Source organism: Chelonia mydas, chromosome 6, assembly GCF_015237465.2.
Source record: "Chelonia mydas isolate rCheMyd1 chromosome 6, rCheMyd1.pri.v2, whole genome shotgun sequence".
Classification (NCBI taxonomy): Eukaryota; Metazoa; Chordata; order Testudines; family Cheloniidae; genus Chelonia; species Chelonia mydas.
This window is the reverse complement of record NC_051246.2, coordinates 54,010,677-54,029,249: the sequence shown is the minus strand read 5'-3', so window position 1 is coordinate 54,029,249 and position 18,573 is coordinate 54,010,677.

Below are 18,573 nucleotides of genomic sequence, written 5' to 3'. Positions count from 1 at the left end.
TCACTTTTCAGTCCCAACTATCTGTTCCAACTATCTGCCTGCTATTACTTATTATTTGTTCTGCAGTAGCACCTAGCAGCCCCAGTCCTGGACCAGTGTTAGGTATTTCTAGGGCACTATAGTATCTGAGCACCAAGATGACAAAGGACTAGAGAAGAAAATATGGTGACAGATTATTAATTTTATATAATAAAATAATAATAATAATAATAAACCAAAACCACTTGAAATTCTGTCTGGAGTAATAAGCAGTGACCCTCAAATGTTCCAGAGAAGAATCCTGGTTCTTGAAATTTCACAAGAACTGGATCCTTGTAAGACATGTAGTACTGCCAGGTTTTGGCCAGGTTGGAAATCCTGTGATAATGAGTGCTGCATAAAGACCCAGCCTGTGCCCCCTCTAGACCTCCCACTCCACTCATCTATAATATGTTAGCATGAGCTCTGTTTAAGCACATTTTTCTGAAAGGGGTTCACTAGGCCCACACAAGCCCCCAGATCTGAGTGCACCCAAACCCAAATCCAGAACTGATTTTTGCAGTCGGCCTCTATTCCTGTAACTGGCTGAACAAAAACCTGGATCCAAACTTTGAAATGTTCAAAACCTAGATCTGGAGTCTAATTTTGCAGCGTGAGCCCTCAAACCTCTCTAGTTCCAACACAGTCTCTGGCCAGCAAAAAACAGGTTCTTAGATTCACTGATTCATCCACTCCACTCTCATGCCAACATTCCCTCTTGCAGGCTCCCCTCCTCTGAAGAGCTGGAATTTTCTGCTCGGTCACAGACTTCGCTTCAGCCTCTTGGACAAGCAGCAGCCTAGAACTGTAACTGGTTCAGCTCTGAGCAGGGTTCATAACCCCAGAGAGCAGCTCGCTACGGCTCTAGTCTTTGGCCGCCATGTCCGCAATGCTATTAGAAGTAGCCAAGGAAAATAGAATGTGACGGCTCCAGCATTTAGTGCAACTGGCAGCGATTCCTGGGGAACACCAAAAAGAAAAAAAAAACGTTATTAAAAATAACAAGGCTTCTGATTTCAACACTGAGGGATCTTTTCCTTAATACTCATGAGCAGCATGAGACCTAAAATCAGTTCTGACAAAACCTCATTGGCTTGATCGCCTTCCTTATCTGCTTCCTAAGCATGCCGTTCCCGTTGCTTAGGAAACATAGCGGGGAGGTTGGGGGAGAGAGAAGTTCTAATATATGGAGAGAAAAGAGCAGTAGTGTTTCATATAACTTCTGCTGACAGTGACAGCATCAAACCTGAAGGGGATTTGGGGCCTCTATGTAATTTATCCACATAATGACTAGCAGTTTATATAGATATAGATATATAAAACTAATACATTTGGAGATTTTTTTTTCTTTACTTCTTTAAAGTCAGTCTGAGTGCTGTATCCACAGCCCCGTAGTCTGCAGTCCTGTCTGAGCAGAACATATGCAACACATGCAGCGGCAATGCAAGTGTAAGAAACCCAGACTATACAGTCACCAGGGGCATCGGGAGGTTTTGGTGCACAATCCTCTGCACTAAAGGAGCAACTTCTAAGAGGGTATTGGATGTAAATGCTTATAGAACAAAGAGCAAGAAGTCATGCTGAGGATCCTGGGTTGAATCTTTGCTGAAGACCTGTGGGGTCTCTATATGGTCAGGAATTCAATACAAAACAGCAGCCCATATGAGACTGCAAAGGCCCAGAATGAGCATATAAGATACCAAGTGAATGTGTGTTTTCATGTCACCCTCTAGTGACTGACACAGACTGAGGATAAGAGCCTGCTACTCTTTCGTTCAGCCGGCAACCAGGGGCTTGTGGTTTCGGAGCTGAAGGCCCTGAGCTTGATCCACTGCCAATGAAAGCAGTGTCTTTAAGGAAGCAGGCACATTGTGTCACACAAGCTTCCCATACACCACCGTCACCCTGCAACGTGCCTCAACCCTGAGCTGGCAGGACCATCACTTCTTTTGGGTCAGAAGGCAGTTCAGCAGACTTGGCTCATTCAATGCTTGACCTCTTCTCTGAAGCTTGATTTGTTTTGTTCTGTTTGTTTTTCATAGATACCTGGCCATTAGAAACTGGACTGAGAGTCATCAACTTATTTCACACAGGTCACTGAAAAAAACATCAAGCGGTTACATTTGATCGCTACACATAACGAAGCTGGATTCAAATCAGCAACCTAGACAATCTGGGCCCAGAATCCCCTGAGCCACCCACTGTCTCCTAATGAGCTGAGATTCTGATACAGAGACCCCAGCTACAGCCATAAGTCTTTTATATGCAGTGTAGTCAGATAGTCCAACTAATTCCTAGATTTGGAGCTAGGTATTTACATGTGCCTTGGCCACAGAGGCACCAGTTGCTTTAAAAATGCAGTCTGGGGTCCAGTCAAATTTTTTGTCCTAGAGGAGTAAGTATACTTAAGAGGGGATGATGGTGGGGCTGGGCAGAACTGGGGGTCCAAACTTTTAGGTTTTTGGTTTTTAAAAGAAAAAAGCTGAACAATTTTTCCTCTGCTCCCAATTTTTAACTTGTTGATTTGTACCTGTTTGGTAGAGAAGGAGTTAAATAAGAAAGCGAGCCTTTGTTATCCTCTCCTGAAAATGATGGAGATGTTGACTGGCCCCTTTGGTCTAACACATTCATTCAAACCAGAGTCTGCTTCCATATTAGCAGCAATAAATTCAAAGCAGATGGAAAAATTGTGCTTCTCCCTCTGATCCAGCTTTCAAAGTCTTTTGATTTCAGAATCTTTCACCTGCTCTTCGGCTTTCCTTGCCTGTCACATTCCACGGCAAGATTGATAGGGCTCTGGACGAGGGGATGTCAGGACTTTCTGCAAATTCAGATACCTTCTCTCGCACTGGATTACCCATATCTACCTACGTTAACCACAGATTCTCTCTCTCCCTTTGATGTAGAGACACTTTGATTTCCCTCCCTCCCCCACCATCATTTTCTTCCAGTACTTTGCAAAAGGTCAATGGCTAAATCTTACCATGTCTGAATAGCCTTCCTTTGATGCAGACACTTGTCTATATGTCAGAGACCAGGTGAGAAAATGCCCAGAGCTGGTGGTAAATTAATCTGGGGAGACTTCTTTCTCCTGGGCTGCAAAGCTGAAGGCATCAACTTCAGTAAAGTTTAGGGAGAATATAAGAATAATTTCCAAACACTTAGGAGGTCTGTTTAACCACAAAAGAAATGCCCAAGGGGAATACTGGAAGCTGGCATTGGTTGGGTCAGTCACACTAGACTTGACAGCAAATGTAGTGCCAGGAGCAATCCTGCGTTAGCCCAGGGAGGAAGGACTGAATGTGTGTTCTTTCCATCTCTATAGTCTATGAAACAGAATGGTTCAAATGCCTTTATTTAGGGCTGCTCTGTCCACTCTGATACTACAGCTAAAAGCACCACTTCCAAGAGTTGATATTTAGTACACTGTTTCCACTTTTGCTTTTCTAGTGTCTCCAAAGCCATACTCGGGTCTATCTGGTCAAGTTCCACCACTATTATTTGAGCACCACACAATCATTAATGGATATATCCTGACAACACCCCCATGAGGTAGGGAAGTATTATCTCCATTTTAGAGAGGAGATTAAGGCACAACAATTAAGTGATTTTGCCCAAGGTCACACAGGCATTCTGTGGCAGGGCTGGGAAATGAATATTGCTCAAGTCCCAGTCTAGTGCCTTAACCACAATACCATCCTTCTTTTCCTCAAGGCTCAATCCATCTTCCCCTTTCTCTGTCCTTTAAAAAAGGCATTTAAAAATGCTATGCTCATTCTTTTCACTCTTCTCTCCACCTGTTGTCTCAATTACTATCACTATTAGGGACAGATTCATCCCAGCACCTGCACAGGGACAGAGAAACTTTGGAGATCCCAGTGCCATCTCTGATGCAGACTAAGGTTGCCCCTCAGTAGTCCCTATGGGGAAAAGCCAGGGCTCAGATCTGCCCTGCCCAGACCCCCTCCCATTCTCTTCCTCATCTAACCCACCTACACTCAATTCCCAGCCCAGGCTGTGTAAATGTCTCCTGCACCCAGGGCTGTTTCAGAGGCAGTGCATGGGCCCCCTGAGCTGGGGATATCCCCCAGCGCCCAGCCTTACATCTACCCTACGATCCTGCCTAACTAGTGCACAGGTGCGACAGGCACCGATGAATCAGCCCCAGAGTGTTTTTACGTTTAAACCCAATAAAAGCTAGTTTCTCTCTCATTTCACACACACAGAGAAATCTCTTCTTTAGGATCACTCCTGAAAATCAGCTATTTCCATGGCCTGGGAAGCCCTGTGGCCTCTTTCCACTCTGACAAGCCCCCCAAGACAAGCAACTCTCCTGTCCCCCAGCCTCAGTGACACCCTGAGCCCTGAACAAAGCAGGCCATGCGCTGAAGGATGTGCGATTGACAATGCACATCAGCTAGCTCTCGTCATTGCAAAGGTCAGTGCCATCAGTTAAAGCAGAAACACTGTAATTTAAAAACCAGAACTTTCACCCCAGAAGAGCAAACCTGCAGATTCCCTTGAATTATTGATTGCAGACCCAAACGACGTGTCCTCCACCCAATTCCTTTTATCCCCGCTTACCACCCCGCAATCTTCTCCTCTGCTCCCCTCAGGGCTCTTGTCTCTTTCTTAATGCTCTGGCCCCAGTCACACCGCCCTCCCCAGGCCCATCCTTATCTTCTCCCCACGCCTCCTGTCTCGAGTGCCCTGCTCTGCACAACAAGCCAGGCTTGTCTTCCATTCTCCAATCCTGCAGGATGCTTACACTCCTTCAAAGAGCAATAAAGAAGAAAGCCAAGCAGGCTAGACTAGTCCTTTAAATTGGCTTGTCTAGCCTGTTCCCTTTTCTATGGCCCTGGAGGACCACAGAAACCCTTCAGAGCTATAGGGACATGCCTAAGCTAAGTAAGTTTAAACACCATTATGCCAAATACACCCAGGCACCCAGAGAGGAATGGAAGCCAGGGCAAATGAAAAGAGTCCCAAATGATGATCAGCCTGAGGATCAGAATTGGTGACCAAATAGTCCATCCAGTGTGGCAAATCCCACAGCCCTATGCATATGATTATCTCCAGTGTAATCACCTGGGACAGGTCTCAGCAACCAATTGTTTCAAAAAGGTTAAAAAATACTATGTAACAAATTCATGGTCACCTAGGATTTCACATCTCTCACTACATTGCATACCACTGCCATGTAGAACATCCTGGCAACAGTGGGTATAGAACTTTGATCCTCCAGCTCTAAAAACCCAGGCCTTTATCACAGAGCTAAAGACAACTCTCCATTTGCTTTTTGCAATATAGAGCCTATAAAATACAAATTAGATTCCATACAGTAGAAGGCAATAGTGCAATTAATTATATATTTTAAGACTAGGACCTCACATATGCCTGGGGCTTGAAGACACAGCTTTTGGCCTCAGAGCTATTGCAAATTGTGTGTTTATTCAGCATTCACACATACCTACTAATCTTGAGTAATTTACAGCTATTTTTCACTATGAGCATCTGCCATGGCTGATTATCATGTTCAGAGATGGCAAAGATTGATAGTGGAGGGAATTTTCAAAAGCACCTAAGGGATTTAGAAGTACAAGTTCCCAACTTGTGATTCTAAATCTCTAAGGTGCTTTTGAAGGTCTCCCTCAGGGAGACTTAGTGGTTAGAAGAGTGGCCCAGAAGTCAGGACTTGTGGTTTCTCTTCCTACCCTGTACTGTGATCTTGGCCAAGTCATGTCACCTAAGATGCCCCTACTGTGAAACAGGAAAAATAATTCTTTAGCCAGCTCCCAAACAAGTCTTGAGGCTTAGTTAATTGTAAAATGCTACATGATACTCCACACAGAGGTTCCTGCCACCAGTAAGTTATTGTAGTTTCTGTTCTCCCCTCCCCAAAGAGATTGCAGTTTGAGCATATACTTGAAGAGGGATAACTGACCAGGCAGGAGTACTGGTGAAACGGGTCTGGGGGTTCTAGTGGATCCCAAATGGAATGTGAATCAACAATGGGACACAAATGAGAAAAAGACTAATATCATACTGGTGTGTATTAACAGGAGAGTCGGATGGTAAGACCTGGGAGGTAATTGTCCTGCTCTACTCAGCACTAGTGAGGCCTCAGTTGGAGTACTATGCCCAGTTCTGGGCACCATACTTTAAGAATGATGCAGACAAATTGAAGATTATCCAGAGGAGGGCAAGAAAAATGTTAGAAGGTTTAGAAAACCTGACCTATAAGGAAAGGTTAAAAAAACTGGGCACATTTACTCTTTAGAAAAGAAGACTGAGGGGGCTTAACAATAGACTTCCAATATATTGAGGTCCGTTATCAAGAGGATGATGATCAATTGCTCGCCTTGTTCACTAAATGGTAGGAGAAGTAGTAATGGGGTTAATCTGCAACAAGGGCAATTTAGGTAGCTATTAGGAAAAACTTCTTGACTATAAGGGTAGTTAAGCTATGGAAAAAGCTTCCAAAGGAGGTTGTGGAAACCCCATCACTGGCAGTTTTTAAGAACAGGTTGGACAAACACCTGTCAAGGAAGGTCTAGTTTACTTGGTCTTGCCTCAGTGCAAGACTGGACTAGATGACCTTTTTGAGGTCCCTTCCAGCCCTATTTGTCTATGAGTCTATGCTTATGCAGAGAGATTGAGAAGGCTGCTGTATCCTATCATGCATATTTATAATTCAGTAAACCTAGTTAGAGGCACAAAGTGACACAACAGATTCTCTGTGAGATTTGGCAGCTCCCACAGTTGTATCAGCACAAAAACGAGCTGCACCAAGCTGGGCCGCCAAGGCACCCACTACTCCTATTGATTTCTGCTGTGAGAAACAGGGCCGGCGTTGGCTTTTTGCCGCCCCAAGCTCCGAGAGCACAACTGCCCAAGCGAAAAAAAAAAAAAAAAGGGTGGCCGGAATGATGCCGCCCCTGGAATTGTGCCGTCCCAAGCACGTGCTTGCTTTGCTGGTGCCTAGAGCCGGTCCTGGTGAGCAATGTTCCCAGTAATCATAACAATCATAATTACAAGAGAGAAGGATGCAGCAAGGATTCAGGGCTGGCAAGCTGACCACATGGGGAGAGGAGGCAGCAGAGGATTCCGACAGCCACAGCCACGGGCTCCAAAACATTCTGGAGCTGGAGTGCACACTCACCTTGCCCCGTCCCCACCCCGATTCACTCACACAGATCACAGGCAGGCAGAGCAGAAATGAGGAAGGATTTTGTTCATCATAAAAATGTGGGGGTGGGGTGGGGTGGGTTGTGCAACAAAAGATGGGGAAGAAGTGCTCAGCTTTCACAGTGATGAGGCTGGGGCTCAGACCTCAATAGCCAGAAAAGCAACATTATTTTAAATGGAAATAGCAGAGCAGTAGCCAGAGGGATCCAAACCAAAATCCCAGATCTGACCCCCCCCACCCCCAGCTTTGGAGATATTAAGATCAATATAAATGTCATGGCTCAGGCCCATCTCTAGAACAGGATTATCTCACTTTTCACCAAAACCCTCTGTGCAGTGATTGTAGGAGAGAGTTGTAGATGCAGGACGCTCGTGAAAGGCATTTCTAAAAATGCCTCTGCGTTCTCTGCTACGGTTGCCAGGCGATTCACTGAAACTGGGTGCCTGCTCTGCAACTGTACCCCCCACACACTAGAATATGTTCAGTACACACTGGGTGACTTGAGCCGTCTGTAGCATCTGGAAGTGTTAACAGCAGTACCTAACAGCTGGCATAGCACTGGGAGGAACGTGACTTGGGGTGATTTCAATTTTTTAAATGTGACAGCAGCACCCCAATTTCCCCAATAGCAGAACCCCCTGCTCCCTTCCAGAACCTCTTTATTAGGCAAAAAGAACAACGATTAATCCAATTAGTGGAGGTGCAGGGACAATATCCAACCCCAAGTCCCATGATCTGTACACTGTGAAAATGGATCCCCGTGGGACAGATGCTAGCACATTTCTCCCCAACTTGAAATAAAATGTAAAATAAAACTTCCCTTCTTCACAAGGATTGGTGAGTCTGAATTTTAAAATGTTTGTAGAGCATGCTGAGCCTGCCAGAGGGGAGTGCTAGCAAAAGGCGAAGTATTAGTAGCACTCCTGTTGAAGCGGACTTTTTGGGATTTTTTTTTTTTTTAATTTGTTTGAAGGTTTTTTGGGGGGAAATAAAAAAAAGAGTCATGTTTTTCTCTCATGAATTCCTGAGGCTCCGATCCTGCAACAAGATGTGCACAGTCTGATTGACCCCTGCACTCACATGGACATAAAATTGTAGGCATAGATTGTATTTATTGCTTAATCTTCTTTAAAAGAGATTCTGAGACAACCAAGAGTAGATTTCCCCCCTTTCCTGTGTTTTCTCCTAACTCCACCTTAGATTTAGCAGTAGAAGACATTTAAAAATCTAATCAGGGACTTTACAACATATATGCTATGTGTTATTTTGTATTTCTCTCACCTTGTACCGCAGAAACAGCAGGTTGGTTTCACTGCAGTTTTCAGATAATTTCACTTTCCCATGTACAAGCTAGTCTGTCTGGGGATTCAGCGTTGCAGGGGACTAAGGCCATGTCTACACTACTACGTATGTCAGCAAAATTTATGTCGCTCGGGGGTGTGAAAAAACAAGTTTCACCAGCATAAGTGCTCTTGTGCACAGCGCTATGTTGGCGGAAAGGCGTCTCCCACTGACATAGCTACTGCTGCCGATTGAGGTGGTTTTATTCTGTCGATGGGAGAGCTCTCTCCTGTTGGCACAGAGCGGCTACACGAGTGATCTTACAGCGTACAGCTGCATCACTACAGCTGTGCCATTACAAGTTCCGCTGGTGTAGACATGGCTTAAGTATCAGTTCAATTAAAACATTTTACAGTGAAATTAAAAACAAACATTGCTGTCTCTGTTTAGGGACAAGCCATTGAGCCTCATCAACCCAGGGGACAGGATTCCTTTAAAAGAAAAAAACAAAAAAATTACTATCTCTTTTGTTGTAATCAAACCACTATGCTTGGCTAGAAGTGTTGCTCTGGATATTTTCGTAAAGTCATTCAAGAGACAAAAATTAAAAGCTTTGGAACTAATATATCCAATTAGGGGATGAAAAAGTGCCGTTATTTGCCTCTTCTCAGAAATTGTGTGTCTAACTCCCGCCCTCAGTGCAGTTCTCCGAGTCCTCTCCTTTTTCCTTCCTGCTTTAATTGGAAAACACTAGTTTACTTATAGCCCAAAAGGAGTGAAAGCTTCATGCATTTTAAAGAGCTCTTAAGTAACTGGGCTATGCTTGGTGGGTTTATTTATTTATTTAGGTTCTCTGCATTGGAAACTAGCTTTCAGGAAAGAAATTGGACATTATTTCTCCCCCCACTCCCCACCCCCACTCATCCAACTTAACTCCTCCCCCCACTTCTCCATGGTGTCCAGATGGTGATGAGCTCAGCAGTAGAGAGGGCTTTAGGCTAGCAGTTCGCAGGCCAGCTGTGCATTTGATTAAGGAGAGGGTTCTGGCAGACACAGCTTATCAGGAGACTGCACAAAGGCAAGGAGTAAGCAGGCATGAAAAGCATGCGTTTTTCACCCAGAGCACTGCAGCCACATGGAAGGCAAAGAGACATTTTTCATGTCTCCACCAAGGAGTGCCAGATTTGTGGGACATGACAGCAAATCAGCGATCTTGGAAGGGATCCGAGAGTCATTTCTCAACAAGCCAGAGGAAGGACCATTAATCAGCTCTGGCCCCATGCATGGCACAGGATGGAAAATAAACCCATCTTGAAATAGAAAGAGGAGAGAGAAAGAAGCAGAACTGCGTGCACTCACTTTGATATGTACGGTGCCTGTTGTGATGGGTGCAGCATAAGAACTTATATGAGATGGGGTAGAAGTCCACTAGGTAGCGCAGAGCAGGAATAGCACACACTGATTTGCTAATTAATTTGGTTTTTAAATGTGTGGCAACTAAAACATACATTTTACTAAATTCTAGGATTAAGACATAGGCCTCTGCCTAGGGACTTGGTTCCTGGAGTCATGTGATGATGTCAGAATATAAACTTTCATAAATGGTTGCAAACTTTCTTTTTGTGGTTGCAAAAAAAGCCTTGGAAATTAGAAGTCAGCATAACTGATTGACCGATGTCTGCCTGAGTATCAGCCAGCCTCAAACAACAACTGCTCCATTTATCTTAACGGGTTGTTGACTGTGAAACTGGCTATACTGAGGAAGGAGAGGGGAAGGGAAGAGTGCATTCACTAGCCCTGGACCAGCTCAAAACTCTGTTGGGAAGGAACCTGACTGCCACCCCCACCTCATCAAGCCTTTGCTGGGATTTGCTGGTTAAAGATGTCGGGGGAGGGGGGGTGCGCTTTTTTCTAAGTGGATTTGAGTCCCAGGATATGATTAAGGGCTCTGAAAAGGAGGCATTCTTGGATTGTCACTCAGGGTCAAATACCATCCCCAGTTAATCTATGCCGCCTACAGTAGCATGGGCCATGTGTAAAAGCCCTCATTCTAGGAAACACCACACTGCTGGAAGCAGTCACAGGTAGCTCCACCAATAACTGATTTTTCAGTTTCAGGGCCTCATCCCTCCCCCCCCCCCCTTTTTTTTTTTTTTTGGTGAAAAGTTTCATTTCAGCCCAGTTTCATTTTCAACAGGGTTTTTGTTTAAAAAAACTTTTTCTTTATTTTAAAAAAAAGGGGAAATAAAATTCACAACAAAAAGTCATTTCTGAAAAGTCAAAATGCTTTGTCTCAAAAATGTCCAAATGAAACTTTATGATTTCTTTGGGATTTTTTTGTTCCTTTTCAACCCAAACAGTTATACAAATTCAGATGAATTCATTAAATATTTTGATTGACCCAAATCTGAATTCTTTGGCATAAAAAAAAAAGTTTCATCCAAAAAATTTTGCTCAGCGGTAGTCTTAGGTCTCCCCACCCTTTCTTTGGGTCTTTTGCCCACTAAAAATCCTTGGAAAACATTTAGGTGGTTAGTCATTTTTACCTTAGCACCCTTTCCGGAGTCCTGAAAAAAACAATGTTCTGTGCGAATTATAAAGAGTTTCTCCACACCCAAAAAACAAACAAAGAAAAGCCACATAACTTCACCACTTTATACTCCCTGACAAGCATCTGAAGACATCTGACTAGATCTCAACAGTGAATTCAACCTCTTGATCTCTGTAACATTGGTACCCCATTGGACACAGGGGCAATAGGGGCCTAGAATTTAACACTTAGACCTCGTCTACCTGAAAGTACGTCTACACGCTGATAAAAGACACATAGCACAGCTGTGGCTGACCCAGGTAGCTGACTCAGGTCACGGGGCTATAAAATTGCAGTGAAGAGGTTTAGGCTTGGGCTCCAGCCTGAGCCCAACCATCTACACTGCAATTTTATAGCCCCACAGCCCGAGCCCCACAAGCCCAAGTCAGCTGACCATGGGTCTTTTATTGCAATGTAGACATACCTAGAGAGCCGTAGCTATGGCAACCCCTGGTGTAGTCAACAGCAGAATTCTTCCAGGGCCCTAGCTACTGCCTCTTGGGGAGGTGGATTACCTACAGCAACAGAAACAAACCTTCCATTGCTATAGGAAACATCTACACTATGGCACCACAGCGGCATAGCTGTACCACCGTAGTGCCTGTAGCCTTAGGATGCCGAGAACTATATTCCTTATGAGAATTCTATCACAAGGGACTGAGGACCCAAATACCTTTCCCCTCAGTCATCTCCCCTCCCATTAACAAAAGTAAAACTCTCCCACTTGCATCTCATCTGAAAGTTGTCACTTTTCTCTGCATATTGCCCTCTGACACCATGCTGGAGCCTTGGTTCAGCATCCACCCCAACAGAAGAATGTGACTTAATGAAAACCCAGCGTAATTTCCTGCAGCATGCTGGACTTTATTTGGAAGTCTCCCATCCAAATGAATAGGATCCATCTTAGTTTAGCCTATGTCTTCACTGTAAAAGAGGGGTGTGTCTACATGGGGGATAGCTCTCTCTGTAAAAATCTTAGTGGAGACAAGGCATAAGTAGTTTTAATCTTGATGTCAAGGGAAACCCAGGGTCTTTGACCTTGACTAGCTACAGTGAGGTAAGAGCTACCAGTGTCTTTTCCCCACTAGGATTTTACAGTGAGAGAGATGTCTCATTGTTAAATCACACCTATTTTTTGCAATGAAGGCATACACCCCATTATACTAATCCTATCACACACTAATGCTGTCGTCCAAAGAACGTATTCCTCTACACGATGTAGATTACACCTAGTCCATTTTGGAAACTGAGCTCTTCTCTACTTACTTTATTAGATTAATATAAAAATGCCATTGGCCTGATGGCAGGCTGTTCTTAATAATGATTAATGGTTGTGATTTAAGCTTGAGTAATGAACTGAGGGGTTAATATGAGCACTTCAGTGACTGAGACTGTCAGAGGACATTAGGGGAAACACCCATCAGATCACCAAATTCTTGTGTCTACTTACTTTTTAAACAGAACATATTTTGGACAGTATTAAAATAATTGGTTTCATTAATTTTTAATGTTTCTTCTTCTGCAGGCCATGGAGTTTCCTTCCTCCGGCCATCTTCATTTTGGGAAATTAGTTCCTAAATTCTTATTAATTCTCCACTTGCGATCTTTAATGGCCTCAGATCTTACGAAGTATTTCATTCATCTGGAGATTGCGGGACCTGAGTGTGCAGGTTCCCCCCCATCCCCGCCCCACTTTTCTTCTTCTTCCCTAGAGTGGAGAGAAGAATGTACATATTCTAAAAGCAGAGGTGAGATGAAAGGAAGCCTGCTTCAGATCAGATGCTGCTGCCATTCCAGCTAATTAACTTCACCTGAATTTTCAAAGGAAGAAGAAAAAACATCCAAAAATAATTTCAATCCAATCTCTTCCCCACCTTTTAGTCATCTTGTTCCTGATACTCATTTATGTGGTAGGCAGGGACATTTTAATCATGCCATGCTTTAAAGAGCTGCCATGAGCTCATTTTCAGCTGACAGCATGAAAGTGGTCATGTTGCCTTTTTCCCCTGGAGTTCCCTGACATTTTGGGCTACTATGATCAGGGTCAAAGTTACATTTTCTCCTCCTTTTCTTTAGTGGTGTAAGCAAAAAATCTTCTCTTTAAAAATCTGATAGTTGTTCCTGCAGTCCCAGTAACCCAACCCTACCCCTTTATGCACTTCCATTGCAGCCCCGCCCATACATCATCATTACTTAAAAGTTTACCACTTTCCAAATATTAAGGTCCTTACTATACACGCTTGTATACACTTTGACATTTACCAGAATAGGTATTCCAGAATAACTTGCTCTCTGGACACTCATTTCGGAATAAGAATCCCCACATGGGCAGTTATTCCAGAATAGCTAATAAGGTAAATTTCCAAAGTGTAGATAAGCCCTAAAGCTAAAACAGACAAATAGGGAGAAATTAGGCAAAGGTAAACAATAGGCAAATCTGCCTCAGCCTCGCTATTGTTCTGCCAGTGCCTTAATCTCTACCATCTTTAAAGAAAAAACGAGAATTTGAAAAAGAATCACCTATAGGTCCGGACTTTGCTCTTCCTTTGTTCTTAACTGGCAGGCATCATAAATAAGCCACCTCCCCAGACACTAGTGGACCTTTGTTATGAATGGGTATATGAGTGAGGCAGTGCCATCCAGTGAATAAGGAACCGGCCTGGGAATCTGAGCTCTGTTCCCAGATCTGACAATGGGTTGCTGTGTGACCTTGGGCACAGTTCTCTCCGTGCTTCAGTTTCCCCATTTGCAAAATAAGGCAATCCTGAATTACTTTCAAGATTGTGGTATTGGTATTTCTTACAAAGGGGGAAGATGTTGGATACTAGAGGATGCTCTACTCTAGCCAACAAAGGCATAACATCCACTGGCTGGAAATTCCAGGCAAAGTTCAAACTGGAAACACAATGCACATTTTTAACTGCGAGTAATCCACTTTTGAAACAGATTACAAAGGGATGTGGTAAATTCTCCATCCACTGGAAGTTTTAAAATCAATATTTCATGTCTTTCTAAAAGATACATTTGTCGTTCCCACAAATTGTTGGGTTTGATGCAAGAATCACCAGCTGATCTCTGTAGCCTGTCTGATGTAGGAGGTTGGACTAGATATGCATAATGGCCCCTTCTGGCTCTACAGTCTATGAATAATGATATTTCATTCAAAGTTTGTTCCTAACAGCACCCTCTTCCTAATGAAATCACTTATTGTTCACTTATTGTTTTGTCCTGGTTACAACATACGATCAAAAAAACAAGCATGGTGTTAACTACCTGGAGTTTCAGAACTCCTGTAATAAATATTGCAGTGCTAGCCTATCTGATTAGCACAGAAAACTTGGGAAAGCAACAGTGTTTCTGTAATCCTAAAGCACAGGCCTGGGCAGGAAGGCAACGCATGGAAGAAATGGGGAAAAATGGAGTAGGGGGGGCCCTCAATGCTGCAGATTATAGTTAAGTGCAGGAAGGAGTAGACCATGTGGTGATGGGGAACGTCATACTGTAGAACATAGTAGAACAAGCTAGGGAGCGGAGCATAGTTGGGAAGGTGGGAGTCAGCCCAGCAAAGAATTAATTATCAGTCCTTTGCATTAGTTTTTCCATCCTTTAAGATTTCTTTTTGCGAACTTCCTTCATTTTCTTTTCCTTTGTGCATCTTTTTCTTATTGTGGAGGCTGGCGGTTCCTAAAGTTTCACCAGAACACAAATGTGATGCAAAAAACCTGATGCTACATCATGCAAAGATCCAGGTTGGGTAACAGTAACACTGTTTGTCTTTTACTAAATATTTATATGGAGAAAAGTTGAAGAAAAGAAACTGGCATATGAAAGAAATTTTTAGGAGCATAAACAATCACCAAGCAAAACAATGAATGAACACTTTTTCCAGCAAGACCTAAGATCAGTTACATAAATATGGTCGAGCAGACTGGCGATTTCCCACATACAAATTCAGGTGTGAATTTAATTAGCGTACCGTTGTATGATATATATCCTATCTGGATATCTAACAGAACACCTTAGAAAGAGAATGTTTGAGTTGACTCCATTATTTCCAAAGCACGGCATTATCCAAATCCATTTGGGATAATTCACTGGTTACACTAATTCCCCCACCCTGCTTGTTAGTAAACACAGAGAAGTGCACTGCTTGACTTTGCAGTATAATGGTATAAACAAAACCTGCCATAGAACACCCAAAATACTGACAGCATTTACCTAGCGTGTGAATGCATGAAACATTGCCAGTGCTATAGAATTCACTCCTGGTTATAAACAAGTAGAATTACAAAAGCTAGAAAGGGAAGACTAATTAAAGACAGGATAAACTGCTCCCAAATAGGCCACTATATGGGAGAGGCAGCAGTCCCAATATCCAGTTTATCTTCCTTATTTAATTTCTTTCCCATTGTGAACTGGATCTCTATTGTCTCAGCTGGTGGCTACAGTTCTGTATCTATATTGTGAACTACAACAAGGAACAGCAGCACACAGGAAGAGCTGCAAAAGGAAACACAATTCTCTCCGGAATATATTAGACAAACACACACGTTATTACACTGCATATCAAGAGTTCAGCAACAACAGGAGCACATAAATTAATCTGCAGTCTGTGAAAAGTCTCTGTACCATTCGTATACCTCCATGCATGGTTAGTCCAAAACCACTGAAGAATTATACCAATATCAGTTAAGCAGCCTTAGAATTTTTTTTCCATGTCTATAGAAGCAGGGAATATTTGAGATGCTTTGTTAGACAAACAGCATTTTCTAGGCTATCTACGTCACAAACAAACTGGTAGAAAAATCTATGCTGTCAAATAAAGCAGCATCTTTCTTCATCACTCTAACTGCAATGTGTTTGTTTGGGTCAAGGAAACAGCAGGTATTCACAACAGACAATTCATTCACTGGATAAAGAATGATGTGGCATCTCAAAAGAGCCATTTTGGGTGGAAAGGGACTATAACATGCTGTTATTACATGGAGTAACAGGCTGCTGTAACTTTATTTTTAGAGATCAGTCACACGTAGGAAGGATTTATAGGTTGCAGTATCACGCAAAGGGATATGGAGTTCTATGGCTCAAGGTCACTGCTTGGAATCCACCTTAGGTTAGTTGCTAGTAAAAGAAGTTACCCCTACAATGGCTCTTGGGTCAAATGTGAGAAACGTCAGCTGTCTCAGACCTATTTTCAGAAACTAGATGTCCACATCCTAGAAGAGCACCAATACAAGTAGCCCTAACTGACCCCTTTTCGTCCATCTCAGCAAAAGTGCCAAGGATTGAATGAGCAACAGAAATTGCACTATCTATCCTTTCCTTCCTAATGGTGGTCCTATTGCAATAATTGGGCCTACAAATTTACCCTAATTGCAAGCTCAACTGTAAAAAGTTCAAGAGAGTGCACAAAATGTCACAGTAACCTGTAACAACAAATGTTGATGGGATAAGGTATGAAAAGGAGAGAGAGACTGAATTAATCCAAACAAAAAGACCTACTGATATAATTCAAGAATTGTGTTAAGATCATTCCTGGTATTTCAGCATGGAACCAAAAATCAGGGAACCAATATTGGTGGGTCAGAAACTAGGTCTAATTGGTGGACAAAATAATGATGGGATAGGCTATTCCACCAGCCATTCTGTTTGCGGGTCCTTAAAGAGTCTTTGGGGAGCACAATTGGCTCCTGGAGTGAGCAGCCACCCCCACCATCTCCTGAGACCCCGGGCCTTTCTCATCCTGATCCTGAGAGATGTCCTGACCAGGCTGGGCCAGAGAGAGGGACCCAGATGACACCACCACTTCCACCAGCTCCAGCTGAATCCCAAACACAACCTGCAACGAAATAGGATTGGATTTAAACAACAACAGCTCTAGCCCATCTTAGCCAATCTCTTTTTCTCCCACCACAAGGACAGTTATTACCATCTTTGATACCATCTAAGAGATTGTAAAACACGGGAGTTTTTTCTTCTAAAAGCTCTCCAGCTAAAGAGAAAAAGGGATGTTGCTAAAATGAAAGCTTTACCTAATAATTTACATTTAAAAGGCTTTAATTCTTTTTCCTTCTTGTCTTTCTCTTTAATAAAAGGCTAAAAGGATTTTTAACACTGTGTTTGCCATGGTACTAAACAGGCTGAGGTCTCCTGTATACCATACCCCAAACCTTGTTTAACACTGTTTAATGTTGGATGGGGACTGGGTTACGGTAACACCTTTGGTCCATTTATTCCAGCTAAATTAATGTAACAGTCCTCCAGGTCAGGTGTAAGGGACATTGGTGAGGATGGGTGGAGCAGCTTTCACTGCTGCTGTCCAGGCTGAGCTGTGTGGATAAACAGGGGATTTTCACTCTCTAAGGATGCCAATCCCGCACTTTTCCCAAGCACTGAATGCAATAAAACACACACACCCCCTGGGCTTTGTTTTGAAGAGGACTCTTAATAAAGGGCTGTGAATTTTCCTACCAAGATGCCTTTACTTCAATTACATATACTCAATAAACCACCTTTCTGGACTGTAGTGCATCATATCTAGGAGGACTTTTCACCTCTCTGACTGACCGATAATCTAAGCTGAATGACCAGGAAGCTGCATACAATCAATATGAAAAGACACCACCTGCAGAGATTGTTGCTGAACAACGTGTTTACACTTTAAGGCATAAAAATTAAGATGTTTAAATAAATTTGAAGCAGCAAGAATAAAAATGATTAACCAGACAGCTCAGCTAGAGAGTATGCCTTTTGTTTTCGTAAGTGGCTGTCTTCCAGATCGACATACCTCAAGCTCTGCTCTCGCTGGGATGCGAGTGAGTCAGCCAGCTCTAAGGCTCTGATGATATACCATGGCAACGTCAGACCATTTTGCCTGTATTATTGCGGTTGGGGAGGGATTTTGAACCCTGAACCCAGTTGTTTAATTTTGGAGTCATGTAACAGTCCAGAGTAAAGCTTTTCGTCCAGCTATTTGGGTGGGAATAAAAGAGGACCTAGTTAATGAGGATAATGATAAAAATGAGATTCAGCTGTGATAGGCCAAGGTGACATTTGCAGAAAAGGCAGGAGTCCAATATAACTGCTAGATGCTTACGTAGTGGCCTGTACCTAGATAAGCTTTCCCCAGAGGGCTAGTCTACACTAGAAGCGCTTCAGCGGCGCAGCCGTACCGATGTATCTGCGCCAAGGCAGTGCTGCTAGGGCAGACGCTCTGTGCCGATGGGAGACGGCATAGTTACCCCCCTCCCTGAGCAGCGGTAGGTATGTCAGCGGGACAGCATCTCCTGCCCACATAGTGCTGTCCGCACCCATGCTTAGGTTGGTGTAACTTACGTCGCTCAGGGGGGTGGCTTTTCCATGCCCCCGGGCTACTTTGGCTATCCAGACGTAAGCGCTACTGTGTACAAGCCCTGAGAGAACTGAATCAGCCAGCATAGACCTAGCCCCCTTGCTGCAATTCACCAGAAAAAAGACTACGTATAATCTAAGTTCT